The sequence below is a fragment of the Onychostruthus taczanowskii genome, unplaced genomic scaffold (assembly GCF_017590055.1).
Source record: "Onychostruthus taczanowskii isolate IOZ18803 unplaced genomic scaffold, ASM1759005v1 scaffold37, whole genome shotgun sequence".
Taxonomy (NCBI): domain Eukaryota; kingdom Metazoa; phylum Chordata; class Aves; order Passeriformes; family Passeridae; genus Onychostruthus; species Onychostruthus taczanowskii.
This window is the reverse complement of record NW_024501126.1, coordinates 10,535,024-10,548,694: the sequence shown is the minus strand read 5'-3', so window position 1 is coordinate 10,548,694 and position 13,671 is coordinate 10,535,024.

The following is a 13,671-nucleotide window of genomic DNA, read 5'->3' as shown; positions in this document are numbered from 1 at the left end:
GGAGACTTTGCAAAAATGGCATATGGGATGTCAACAGTAGCAAATAAGCTTGGAACTAGACAGAAAAGGTGTAATTACATAACCTAAATATTTATTTAAAGGTCTGTTTGAAGGCAAAATTTTTTAAATGGGAGAGTCAATGCAGCAAGTCGTGGCGATGAATTTTTTTGCCATTCTTTTTCCCAGGCTTATATTATTTTTATTTTACATAAGATTTTTAGTGAAAGTGGATGCCAAGCCCATGCTATCTACAGAAAGGAAAGGATGCTAAGAACATAACTGTTTCATTCAAAATTATCAGCATGCTGTCTGTGTAGTGTGGGAGTACATGTTTTAAAATGTGTGTGGATGTAAACAGAAAACAGTTTGTTTGTCTTATTCATGTTTGTCATGTGATTTCAAGAGAGAAAATAGTAAAATGAAAAAAGTTTCCTCTGTCAGAAGACAGTAACTGGCTCTACTCTGTGCCCCTCTTGTACACATATCTTTCACAAACCAGACTTAGTACCCTGGCTGAGGTAATAATTCATTGCTCTACTGCTATATTGCATATCTCTGAGGAGGAGGTCACAAACTCTGCTCACAACTGAATAATAATATGGGTAACTGCAGTTGTTGCAAAACTTAATACATAATTAAAAATACTGAATGAGTACTGAAGACTTGGTGATTTATTTCTTCCTTACATTGTTCAGTTCTCACATTTTTGCAAAATATGAGTAAAACGTCATAGTAATTGAAAAGTGTCAGTAGCTTGCTGGGTACAGAAAAAGTTCTTTATGCTTTGAAGTTCCCTGAGTGCTGGTGCAGCACTTTGAAGAATTCCTTAATGACTGAGTAGCAGTTCTTGAACTAGTGATTTGGGAGTCCCCTGCAAGCACACTAATGATTCAGACAGCAGCATTAAATCACTTGCTTTAGTTTAAGTACTTCTTGAATGTACATAAAGTCTCACTTTATTGGGAATTGAACTAACTACCTGCAGTCTGAAAAGCTATAAGTTGTGCACTTAAGCAAAGGTGAATTACTAATAAAGAGAGAGTTTTTCAGTATGTGCTTTTTGAAAGCTCTTAGGTGTTTGGGTAGAAGGATTGTACAGCAGTTGTCAAAGCTTCACATGTTGGATTCTACCAGTCCTTGCAGAGATATTTTTAACAATTTTCAGGGGAAAAAGTGACACAGAAATACCATGATAAAGGCTTTTGGAAGACACAAGAGGAAACACTTCAATAGTATTTCACAGAACATTAAAATTTTCCTAATCTCTTCAGCAGCTGCATTCCATTTTTGGTTTTGTTTTTTTTTTTTTTTTTTTTTTTTTTTTTTTTTTTGCTCTGACAGTGACTTTAGAATAAAATTAAGATGGTGCTGCTGGTAGAGTCTACCTTCTGCCTATGTTGATTTCCTGCATGTTTAACTTAAATATTATTAAAAGGTGTCCACATAATTTTGTGAATTTATAACCTGTAGGTTACACTGTTTTAGATTTTATTGCTCTCAGTCCAGACCTACATCAAAAATATCAGGACCAGTTCATAGATGAGCTAGGATCTCCTGAGCAAAGTCAAACACAAAAAGGAAGCATACAGAAAGTAGAAGCAGGGACAGATGATCTGGGAGGAGTATAGAGGCAACATTTGAGCAGGGATGCAGTTAGGAGGGACAAAGACCGGATTGAACAGAATCTGGTCAGGGATATCAAAAGACAATGAGAAGGATTTCAATGTGTACAAAGGTGATGAAAAGAAGAATAAGGAATATGTGGGCTCACTGCTGAATGAACCTGCTGACACAGGACATGGAAAAGGCTGAGGTTCTGAGTTCTTCTTAGTTTTAACTGGCAAAATCATTCTTCAGAAATCTTAATTACTGAAGTCAAGGAAAAGCCTGGTGTAAGGAAAACGTACTCATGGAAGATGATCAGGTCAAGGAATATTTAAGCAAACGGACATACATAAATCCATGGGCTGTGATGAAGGGTCATGTTTGACCAAACTGATAACCTTAGATGAGAAAATGACAGTCTCAGTAGATGAATATAGGTGGTCATTAAGGATACCTAGGTGTCAACAACCTTTTTTAAACTCTTTCCTGTAAGATCCTCATAGAGAAGCTGACAAAGTATGGATTGGATGAACAGACATTTAGATGGACTGTAAACTGGCTAAAGGCCCAGTCTGTGGTGGTGGTATTAAGTCTAGCTGGGGGTCAGTATCTGGCAGTGAACCCCAGAGGTCAACACTGGGTTCAGCCACTCTGAGATTGCTTACAGTCTTCATTAAAGATCTGGATAATGGGGCAGAGTGTAACCTCAGCTGTTTTGTTGATGTCACAACACAGGGAGGAGTGGATGACCAGAGGCTGTGATGACTTCCAGAGGAACCTGGACAGGCTGGAGAAATGGCCTGACAGGAACCTCATGAAGTTCAACAGGGTAAATGTGAGGTCATGCATAGTGGGAGGAATAAACCAAGGCAGTATAGCAAGGAAGACTCTGTGAGGGGGCTGATTAGCTGGAAAGCAGCGTGGAAGGAACTGTGGGACCTGGTGTATACAAAGTGAAGCACAAAAGAAGCCCAAAGGTGCCCTGGGCTGCTTTAGGAGTGTTGTTACAGATAAATTGTTCAACCTGCACAACAGTTGGACAACCAAATAAATAGATCAACGTAAAGGACTGTGTACAAATAGATATAAAGCAATACAAAGCCAACAGATGAAAGGATGCAGAGCTAACAGATACAGCCTATCTGGGAGAAAAGAATACACAGAAGATGCCACTGGTCACAGAAGCACGGAATAATGGAATGTTTCATTAGGAATAAACACAAAACTGTCTTAAATATACGAAAAAGAATTTGTTCTCTTAAAAAATATTTAATTATGTTTAGGGGTTTTTCTTTTCTTTTTTTTTTTTATTTTTAATTTACATTGATTTAAGTGACTTTGATTTAATAGTTTATGTGTACAGACATACCTTTTTCTGTTGATATAAAGCATGTAGCCTCCTAAAATTTAATTTTTCCTTTTTATATTTCTGATTGTACTAAAATGTTCATAGTGGTATTGAGAGTGCTCTCTTGACAATCAATGTAAATTTTTTTGAGAAAAATTCAGAACAATATCTGATTTTGTGTGTACAGATGCTTATGTCTCAAACTAAAAAGAGAAAAGATAGCCTAGAACATGCAGAGGTTTAGTATTTTTTCCGTTTCCTTTGTCAGCTGGAGAAATAACAGTGTACATTTGTTCAATAATATTAACAGAAAGTAGAGAGATATTTCTTCTCAGATGTGTTTTATTCAGTGAATGTTAGGTTCTAGGTTTATTGAAGGATACATTTGTAAACTTTAGAAATCAGAAACCATCCAAGATCATTCAGACTTTCTGAATAGTGTACATCTTGTTTGCTATAAAGGAGAAAAAATTCCAAGCAAAATAAGTGAAGCAAGTGAATTTGCACTTTCTTATAGGAAATTTTTTCTTTCACCTGATTTTTTTTTTTTCAAATAAGACAAGAGCACTTCCAGGTATAGGTGGCATGGCATGCTTATTACATAATACAAGAAACTCACTACTTCTGATCCTCTTTCTCACATTTTTAGGCATTATGTGATGTCTGTAATGGAGCAATGTCTTGCTTGCAGTTCTTGTCTTCTTTGACCATGTCAGATTGGAGAATATTATTTGCAATCAATTTTCAGATTTGATTTAATAAACATTTAAGCCTTGAGTACAGTCTTTTTGTCTGTCACAATAGGCAATCATCTTTTGTTTGTTATATTTCTGATTGTGGTATGCTGAAATTCCAAGGATAGACTTTTAGTATCATCCCATGCAAGCCCCAGCAACAGTCTGAGCACCTCATGAGGCAAAAAAAAGGGAATGCAAGAAAAAGGAAAAGGAAATTTCTATTCACATTTGATAGGTTAGAAAACTAAAGCAAAATCTATCAAAACTACTCATAATCATACTGCAGTAAATTATTAATCAGGCTACTCATCTCTGAGTTTTCTCACCTCAAAATTTTGTTTCAGTTGACAGAGAAGTCTAAATTTTTTTCTTTACAGTTTTAATTTTTATGTTACTGTGTTTTTGAAATTTAAAGAACCTGCCTGAGGGAAAAAAAAAAAAAAAACAAACCATTTTTTTTAATGTTGTCCTAGTACAAGGACTGTTGTATTTGAATCTTTTTACTTTTGCTCCTAAGACAGCCACAGGCTGCTATGCTCTTCTGATATGCAGACAACTACAGTCAGCACCATACACTAAATAAAGTCTTCAGCTGTTTCAAGTTCAAAGTTCAAAGCTGTTTCCTTTCCTTCAAGTCACAGATTGTTTTCAGCCTAGAGTCAATTTATGGGAAATCAAAAATTTTTTTTTTAACCTCACTGAACAGACCAAGACGCAATTACACTTTATGAAGATGAGATGTATGTCAGTGTGTAATTTAAAATATGCTGTGAGACCTCCTGTGAGCTCAGAAATTATCTTCTAATTCATGGCTTAGAAAAAGTGTTTGCTTCCTTTTTCTTGGGATGTTTCTTTCTGTGCAATGAACATTATCAGACTTCAAGCAGTCTGAAGGAAAAAAGAGCTTTTGCCTCTATATATACAAGGAAAACTATATGCTATCACTCTTGATTGTTGGACAGGAATATAAGCTCATACCAGTTTTTGCTTTCACTATCATTCTCTGAAGAAAATTTATGATGCTGCTATGGTGAACCTAAAGCTGTTCCTCTGCTTTCTATTTTGCTGTGCTTCTGCATAATACAATTAGATTCCTCTTCCTTGTGTATTTGCCTTTTAGTAAGTCTGGTTTTCTGTTCATGCTAGATATTTAGTTGTATCCTTTTGGTACTGTAAATTAAAATGTCACTGCAGAGAGAAGTCTCAGACTGAGCTGAGAGTACACAAATCTTGAATTTTAACAACAGAGTATATTTGTTTGTGCATTTGAGAAAATGTAACTTTCTGTATGTAAGCTTCACTGAATTTGATCAAATTTTGTTTTGGGAAGCTGTTCAATGTTCTGATAATAGCAGTATTGTATGTTTTTACTTTGACCTAATTTTGTTATTAAGGACTTAAGGTATGTAAAAATTGATGGTGGTTACCAATACATGTGTGAGTGAAATTCGATTTAAAATAGTAAAACCTGTTTTATTTTTTGTCTTTTCCATCTCATTAAGTGAATAGTTTTTCTTTTAAATGAATTGAGATCACTAGTTGAGTTGTACTGCATGTTCAAGAACACTTTCCATTTACAATGAGCTGGAAACAAAATTGTTAGAAATCACTTGGGGTTTTGTGCATTGAAAGGTTAATTGGTAAGACACAGCTATGATCTATTTCAGCCAGAGATTTAGATAACTAATTTGGTATGGCTTCCTTGTAAATTAGATGTAAAGCTTTAGTAAGTGAAGGGTCACTTTTTCCAATGGAATTCTAATGTGATGTATAAATGATGTTTTTCAGTTTATATATGAGTAAGTACTAGTGAAAATGACCTTAGGACTGTTCTAGTAAATTTTGTCATCATTACAGACACCTGAAGACTCCTGCCTATGCCCACATTATGCTTCCAGTTTTGCACTTCCAGGGGATGTTTGGGTAGACCATGAGGAATTATTTATGCAGTGTGGATTCAGTGGTTAATTATTTTTTACATAAAGTGTTTAAGTGAAAATGGGATATTTCATTCAGGTCTTGAAATAATATTAAATGATGAACAAAGCATAATACAGATGTATTTAAATCTATAGGTGACATTTTAAATTCAATCTTGATAATTAATGTGTAAACAGTAAAATGCTACTAAGCACTAAAAATTTAAGAAGACATTTGCTTAGAAGGAAAAACGTTATAACAGTCATGTTTAATTTCTATTTTCAGAGAGTAATAGAATCATTAGGAGCATCAAATGCACTTCTGAGTGTCATACCTACACATCCCTGAGTATCATATCTATGCATCTCTTGAATATCTCCAGGGATGGTGACTCAACAATTCTTTTGCATTTGCTCCCTTCACCCTTCAATTCCTTTCTCCTTTGCACACCTCTGAATATAAATTTGAGTTTGTGTATGGGAACAAAACAGAAAAATCAATGCTGCTTCCCTCTCCACAGTGTGACAAAGGCAGAATTCAGGCTGGAATCTGTTCTCCTTTCACTGAATAACTGAATTGCTCTTTAGTCAAAGAAGATTTTCTGATGTTACACTGATTCCAAATAACTGAGATCATATATTTATGTGATACAAAGAGAAATAATTACATCAAAAACTGGAAAAAAAGCAAGGCTATGTTCTTGACAAGAAAAGAACTGGGTTCTAAAAATTTAGCTGAAAAGAACACCTTAGTAATGTAGTGCTTATCTAATTTCTGTGAATCAATATGTACATAAGGTTGTAGAGCCTTAAAATTAATTCATTAAAAACAATATTTTTTATACTTTCAGGATCCAATTTCCACTCAAAATCTTTTTATTTTATTGGTCCACTTGGCTTCCACACAGCTTTTCTCTTGAACTGCTCTATACACAATTTTCAAGAACCTCTTATACTCACATATCCACTTCAGTGATATAGTTGCATTTATATCCACCAACATTTTGTCCCTGATCTCATATAGTTAAACTTAATTGGTGTGGTGGTAGAGTTAATTTAATACTCATATTATGAGTATTTCTATGGATCTTTACAAAAGCAGACATATGAGAAAAAAAAAATTTAAGAATGCCTTTCCAGAAATGAATACAAAGATTAGATATGGTAAAACAAGAGTACTTCTTTGCTTCATTTGTTTTTCTTAGTGATGAAAAGTCTGCTAAATGTTTAATGATTTTTTAGTAGTTCTAAGTAAAAATTCTGGATGCTTCATCCCTTTTCAGTAAAGAAATAAAATTCATGTCAGTTCTCCATTTTAGAGGGTTCCATGCCCACACATATGTTAATTCCTTATGAATATCAAACGATAGACAGGTGGGATTTTCCCTATTAAATGCATGTCCTTAATTATAAAATATAAATAACATTTCATTAATAGAAAGGAAGTTTATATGTAAAACAGAAATATTATATTATTAATTTTTTAATATTTATAATATTTCTTTCTAATTTCCATTTAATAAAATTTTCTAAAATAAGAGGGAAATTTAAAAAATACATCATAGTTTATTTAAATTGCAGGCAAGAGAGGAATTCTCATCAGGAAAGATAAGTATAAAGTAAGCCTATGTTTTATAGTTACTAATGCTCTGTGGAACTAGAATTGTAAGAAATAATTGTAAATGTGTTCTTAGATCAAAAGAGGTGATTAGTTCATTGTATTCAGCATTGGTGCAGTCTCACCATGAGTAATGTGTACAGTTCTGGGCCCCACAATTTAGGAAAGTTTTGAAGGGCCTTGGATGCATTCAGAAGAGTGCCAAAAAAAGCTGGTGAAAGGGATGGAAGAAAGGAACTGCTGAGGACTTTGGACTTGTCCAGTTTGGAGAAAAGAAGGTTGAGTGGCTCTTTCCAGCTTCCTGAGGTGGGAAATAGAAAAAGGAAGTGCTGATCTATTCTCCCTGGGATTCACGGGAATGGTTGTCAGGGTAGGTTTGCTCTGGACATTGGGAAACAGTTTTTTCACTTAGGTGGTGGTCAACCACAGGAACAGGCTTCCTAGAAAAGTGGTTGATACCCCAAGACTGTCAGTGTTGAAGAGAAATTTGGGCAATGCTTGTTAATATGCTTTAACATTTGGCCAGCTATGAAGTGGTCAGGTAGTTGGACTTGATCATTGTTGTCCCCTCCAACTGAAATACTATATTGTGGGTTTTTTTTGTTTTTTTTTTTTTTTTTCTAAATCTGTGTTCATTAGTTCTTTTATTGTCAAGCAAATTAGTTAAATAAAGTCAAGTTTAAAATCTGGCAAATTTTTATCCTAGGTATGTTTAGATGTTTCGTGTAGTACCACATTATCTTTACAGTGGGAATTAAACTGAACATACCAGCTGAAAAGTGGCAAACAAAGTTAAGAACTCATTACTGTTCAGCATCTCAGGTATACGTCACCTCATTGTGCATTTGAGTGCCAAAAAGTGTTCATTAGGTTGGCTGAAAGTATGCATCTAGAGTGCAAATTGAAATATTCTTTAAGTTCTTCTAACAGCATCCAGTTACTCCTTGCTATAAGTGGAAACAAATGGAAAGAATCAGTTGCACCTCCCTGAACTTTGGAAAATGAAGGATTTTAAGTTGCCTCACACTCATTTGTGTCTAATTCAGCTCTGCATTTAGTGAAAAGCAACTTATAAAAGAAAATAAGAGAAGGAAAAATTGTGCTGATGGAAGTAAAAATATAGATATGAAGAAACTTGATCTTCATTTTCATGGGGAACATTTTCACATGAACTTTGCTCTCACTGGCATTAATGAAAGGATTAAAGAGTTCAACTAGAAATCTATCTATTTGACAGATGTAAAGGAAAAATAATGTCAGAAACTAAGGAAAAACCCATATATATAGTCAACTATTGTATATTTCACATCACTTCAGCTTAAAATCCTTTCCAGATCTGCGAGGGTACTGTTTTAAACATAGGCTACAGTTCAGGAGATTATCCTGTAAATGCATTTAGACTGATAAAGTGTGCCAACTAGTTCTACCTGTCATTGTTAGCATAACCATGTTAGCACATGTTATTGATCAAGAGGTATTTGAAGCGATTTTCATTCTTTTTTTTTTATTATTTCACCTTCAATGACATCAGACTGTTTTGTTTTTAAGATGCTTGCCCTTTTTTGGTTAGTTTCATTTTGTTTTCTTATCTAGACACCTAACTGGTGTCAATGCCACCATTTAAACATAGTTCTTCTGTGTTGGTACTTAAGGTCTTCTTCTCTTTCCTTTGCCAGACGGTAAAAAACCAAATATTTGGCAGCAAAATTATTTACCTTCTTACCTTGATAAAGTGAATTTTTGTGGTTTTAATTGTACCTTGAATTGCTTGAGAACAAGTAAATTGATTATTGATTTTAGTTTAAAGGTAAGCAATACTTGAAGACTTTAGTCATTGCCTCTGTTGTATCCAAGTTTGCTTTTTTCTGTAGGTAAAGATATGCCAAGATATTTATGAGTTTTGATCTCTTTAGGAGCACCAAGAGAAAACTGAGATTTTAAATCTGTCTTTTCTAGTTTTTGTTAGCTTGGGGATATACTTTTAATCTGTGTACTCCAACGCTAATAGTTCACATTCACAGTGGTTAAAAATCTGAGCTTTAATGAAAGGGTGGATGACACTACTAGCTAGTGAGGCTAGTAAGATCTCACAAAAATCAAGGAAATAAAAATATAGTTAACCATACTCCCATAGTCTGATTAACATTGTTATCTTCTGGCTGTTTTCTTGTTTGGAGGGTTATTGGTTTTTTGGTTTTTTTTGTGGGGTTTTTTTGGGGTTTTTTTTTGTGGGTTTTTTTGGCGTTTTTTTGGGGTTTTTTGATTTTTTTTGGTTTTTTTTGCTTTGTAGACATAAATTCATTATGAATTTAATCGGTCTGGTTTCATTCATAGTATTTTTTTCTAACTTAGAAGCCTTGACATTTCACATGATACAAGACATTGGAGAACTTGTAAAAGAAAGTATTTTCATTTTTCTTTTTACTGAAACCTGTAAATGATGATTTCCAAGAACAGAGTACCACAATGGTGCTTGAAATTGTGTCTGTACTTCATAATACAACTGACCCAGTTCTATATTTTTTGTTGGTTTTTTTTCCTTTATTTTTAATTTTTAATTTTTAATTTTTTTTTAAATCATTTTACTAAGTATGTGTATTTGGCAGAAATTTCCCTTAGGGGAGCTCTAGATGTCACTAAAATTCAAGTTTTCTGAATGTTAGGGTAAAAATTGATCAGTGATTATTTTAACCTTGCACACAATTGAGCACTGCAGCAATAGAATGACTGGAGAAGGGAAACCAAAAGGTTTTGTAAGGGCAAAACCTTTCTGACAATAAATATGGATCTTCAAATGTCAAAAGGGACTATAAAATCCATGGGTTTCTTTTAATCTAATATCATCAAGAATACTTACTTTATATTTTTCTTTAAATGTTTGGCTAATACAGATCCATGTTGTACTGAAGGCATATTTCTGCAAGCACAGCAGGTAGAAAACATTAGCTTTTAAAATTTTGACCATAAATGCAGTGTCATGATTTGACACTGGCCAAAATGATTTGACACTGGCCAAAATCCAGACACCCACTCACTCACCCTCCCCTGCCACAGTGGGACAGAGGAGAGAAAAAAATTTCATGAAGGGTTCATGAGTTAAGATAAGGACTGGGAGCAAACACTTCAAGGGTAAAACAGGCTTAACTTAAAGGTACAAAGTGAATTTGTTACTAACAGAATCAGAGGAGGATAATGAGAAGTAAAATAAGCCTTTAAAAACACAGTTTTTTCACCAAACCCTCCCTCCTTCCCACCAATGAGGCAGGGAGACAGGGCGTGGGCATTTTGATCAGGTCATCACCTGAGGTTTTCTTTCACTGCCCAGGGAGAGTAGTCCTTCCCCTGTGAGACTGTGGGGTCCCTCCCATGGGAGGTAGTTCTTCTTCTCCCACATGGTTCCAATCTCACAAGCAGTAGTCCAGCCAAAATTGCTGCAACGTGAGTCTGTCCCACAGGCACACAGTGCTCCCAAAACTTCTGTGTTGTGGGTCACTCTTCCACAGAGTGAAGTCCTCCAAGGACAGGCTGCTCCAGCCTGGAAGCAGGGCTCTCTCTCTCCACTGTGTCTCCCACTGGATCACAGCCTCCTCCAGGAATCCATTGCTCCAGCCTTGGCACCTCCCCCACGGGCTGTGGGTGGATCTCTGCATTCCCCATGGATCCCCGTGGGCTGCAGGGGCACAGCGGCTTCACCCCGGTCTCACCACGGCCTGCAGAGGAATCTCAGCTCCAGCGCCTGGAGCACCTCCTGCCTCTCCTTCTCCACTGACCTTGGTGTCTCCGTGTGGTTTCCATCACATGCTCTCACCTCCTCCTCCTCTTCTCTGACTAGTAGAACAAAAACTGTGTGCACTTTGTTATGATTTTCTTCTTAAATTTGTAATCAGACAGGCATTACCAACATCAAATCGCAGCAAATACCATAAAACAAATAAATCCGATGAAAATACTCCAACTACTGTAATAATACAAAGATATAAGGATTTCTATGAGACTAGAAACTGTTTTTAAATATGTGCTTTTGTTCCATGAAACACTCTTTTGAATCCTCTCAGTATTAAAAAAAAAAATAATAAAAAGAAAGGTGTGAGTATGAAGAGATCTGCTCTGTTGACATTTTTCACCTAAATATTGATGAAAAGCAATATTTAAGCAATATTCTTCCTTCAAGCAAGAGTTATTTTTACCACTGTCACTCCATTATCTTGTTTTCAATGTATCATGAAAATGTTCTAGCACTCAGATGAAAATAGACTTTGGTTGAAGAGACATCAGTTTATCTCGAAACTTGCAAGACTCAAAAATTATTATATAAGGCGGAATAAGAAAAATTGTGTGAGACTCCATTACATTACCATTGAAAAAGTAATACAAAACCCTCAAGTCATGGCCACTCTGACTATTTTATAAAAGTAGTTATAAATAAAGATTTGCTTTAATGGTAGCAGTGTGATTATTTTAATTTTGCGAACTATAAGTACACAGTTCCTAGCTCTTAGAGAATCTTGAATGATAGCATAATATATATTATTTCTGTTATTGTGACTGCTGGATGCCTTGTTTTACCTTCTGTACCATGCATTGGCTTTCATGTATTCAAATGAATGTGTGACTATATGTTTTGTTCTTGAGAAACACTGAAGTAAAAGACTTTGAAGCAGCTATTGACAGAAAATAGTTTCCTGGCTTCTTTCTGCCTAACTACATTGCTGGCTTCTGAGTACAAATGAAACCCTGATTAACCTTTTTTAGTTGTTTTTCATTTCTGTCTTGGTTTTGTTTATCTTTTATTACTTTCATTTAAATACTTTCTTCAATAGTTTCTTCCACATATACTACCATCAACCTCCAAAGCTGAGTTCACTTAGATTTGTTAGCTACATATTCCCTTCAAGCAAGCTGTCTTCTGAGTTGTTTTTATTTAACATAACTTGTGTTGGTACGGATAAAAAAAAATAATTTGATGAAAACAGTAACTCGCAGGATGATTAAGATAGGAGGAGTATTTTAAAGTGAAACTGAGAAGTTCAATACAAATTAAGCTGAAAATGCAAATGACTTTTTTTATTAATGTCTGCTGTTTTCTTTTAAGTTAGTAATAAAGCTGTCACAGAATCACAGACTGGTTTCTTCTTAATGAAAAAATATTTTTGTAATGGTATTGATGGTTTTTTTTAGGACTGTGATAACCCATGAATTCTGTTTCTAACTTAATATCAAAAAAGTCTTTAAAAATGGTATTTTTTTCTGAGAAAACTTAAAATATTCTAACAATAATAATGACTTCAGTAGTTTGATTTCTCTTGATAGTGCCTGCTGCTTCTTCACTGCTTATATACTCCATGCACATTTCTAAAAATGTGTAATGAGTATTAAGATGGACTTAGAGGCTCTGCTTCCTGAATTTTACATGGTTATTAAAATAAAGAAAAACATAACAACCTTACTTGCTACTGGGATTTTTTATAATTATCCTCAGTAAACCAAAAATTATAATGGTGTGCAGGAGTGGGATGTGTGGCAGTTAAATAGCTGCTCTTGCTACATTTTGCATAGAAACATGTTAAAGGGTTGGAAGGGACCTTAAGATCATCAAGTCCCAACAACTCCCACTACACCAGGCTGCTCAAGGCCCTGTCCAACCTGACCTTGAATCTTGCCAGTGCTGGGATATCCACAACCTCCCTGGGCAACCTGTTCCAGTGTCTCATCAGTCTCAGAGTAAAGAATTTATTCTTAATATCTAATCTAAATTTCACCTCTTTCAGTGTGTACCCATTACCCCTGATCCCATCACTACAGTTCTTGACAAAGAATCTCTCTCCAGTTTCACTATAGAGAAAGATATTGGAATGTTGCTGTGAGGTTTCCACATAATTTTCTGTTCTCCAGGCTGACCAGCCCAAACTTTCTCATCCTGGCTTCATCACTGGAGGTTCTCCAGTCCTCTTGTCAACTTGGTGGCCCTCCTCTAGACTGGATCCAACAGTTGCATGTCCTTCCTAATTTGGGTACACAGTTCTAGAGGTGCGGTCTCATGAGAGCAGAGGAGGGGATGAGAATCATCTACTTTGGTCTACAGGCAACGCTCCTTTTGATGCAGTCCAAGACTCCATTGTCTTTCTGGGCTGTAAGCACAAATCTCACTGCCATGGTTTTTTTCAGAAATGATGGATAATGGCTTAGCAGCTTTGTCTGCCAGTTCCCTCAGGACATGCAAATTAATCTCATTGGGTTCCACGGACTTGTGAACATTGATGTTCCTTGGTCTTGAACCTGATCCTCTTCTACAGCGGACTTAGTGTTTTCATCCTCCCAGTCCCTGCATTTACCATTCTTAACATGGGTGGAGTGGCAAGAGCACTTGCAGTAGAAGATATGTAAAGAACATATCTTTATGATATTGTTCTTTCTCTAGAATCTAAATGAGTACATTTTTTTAGA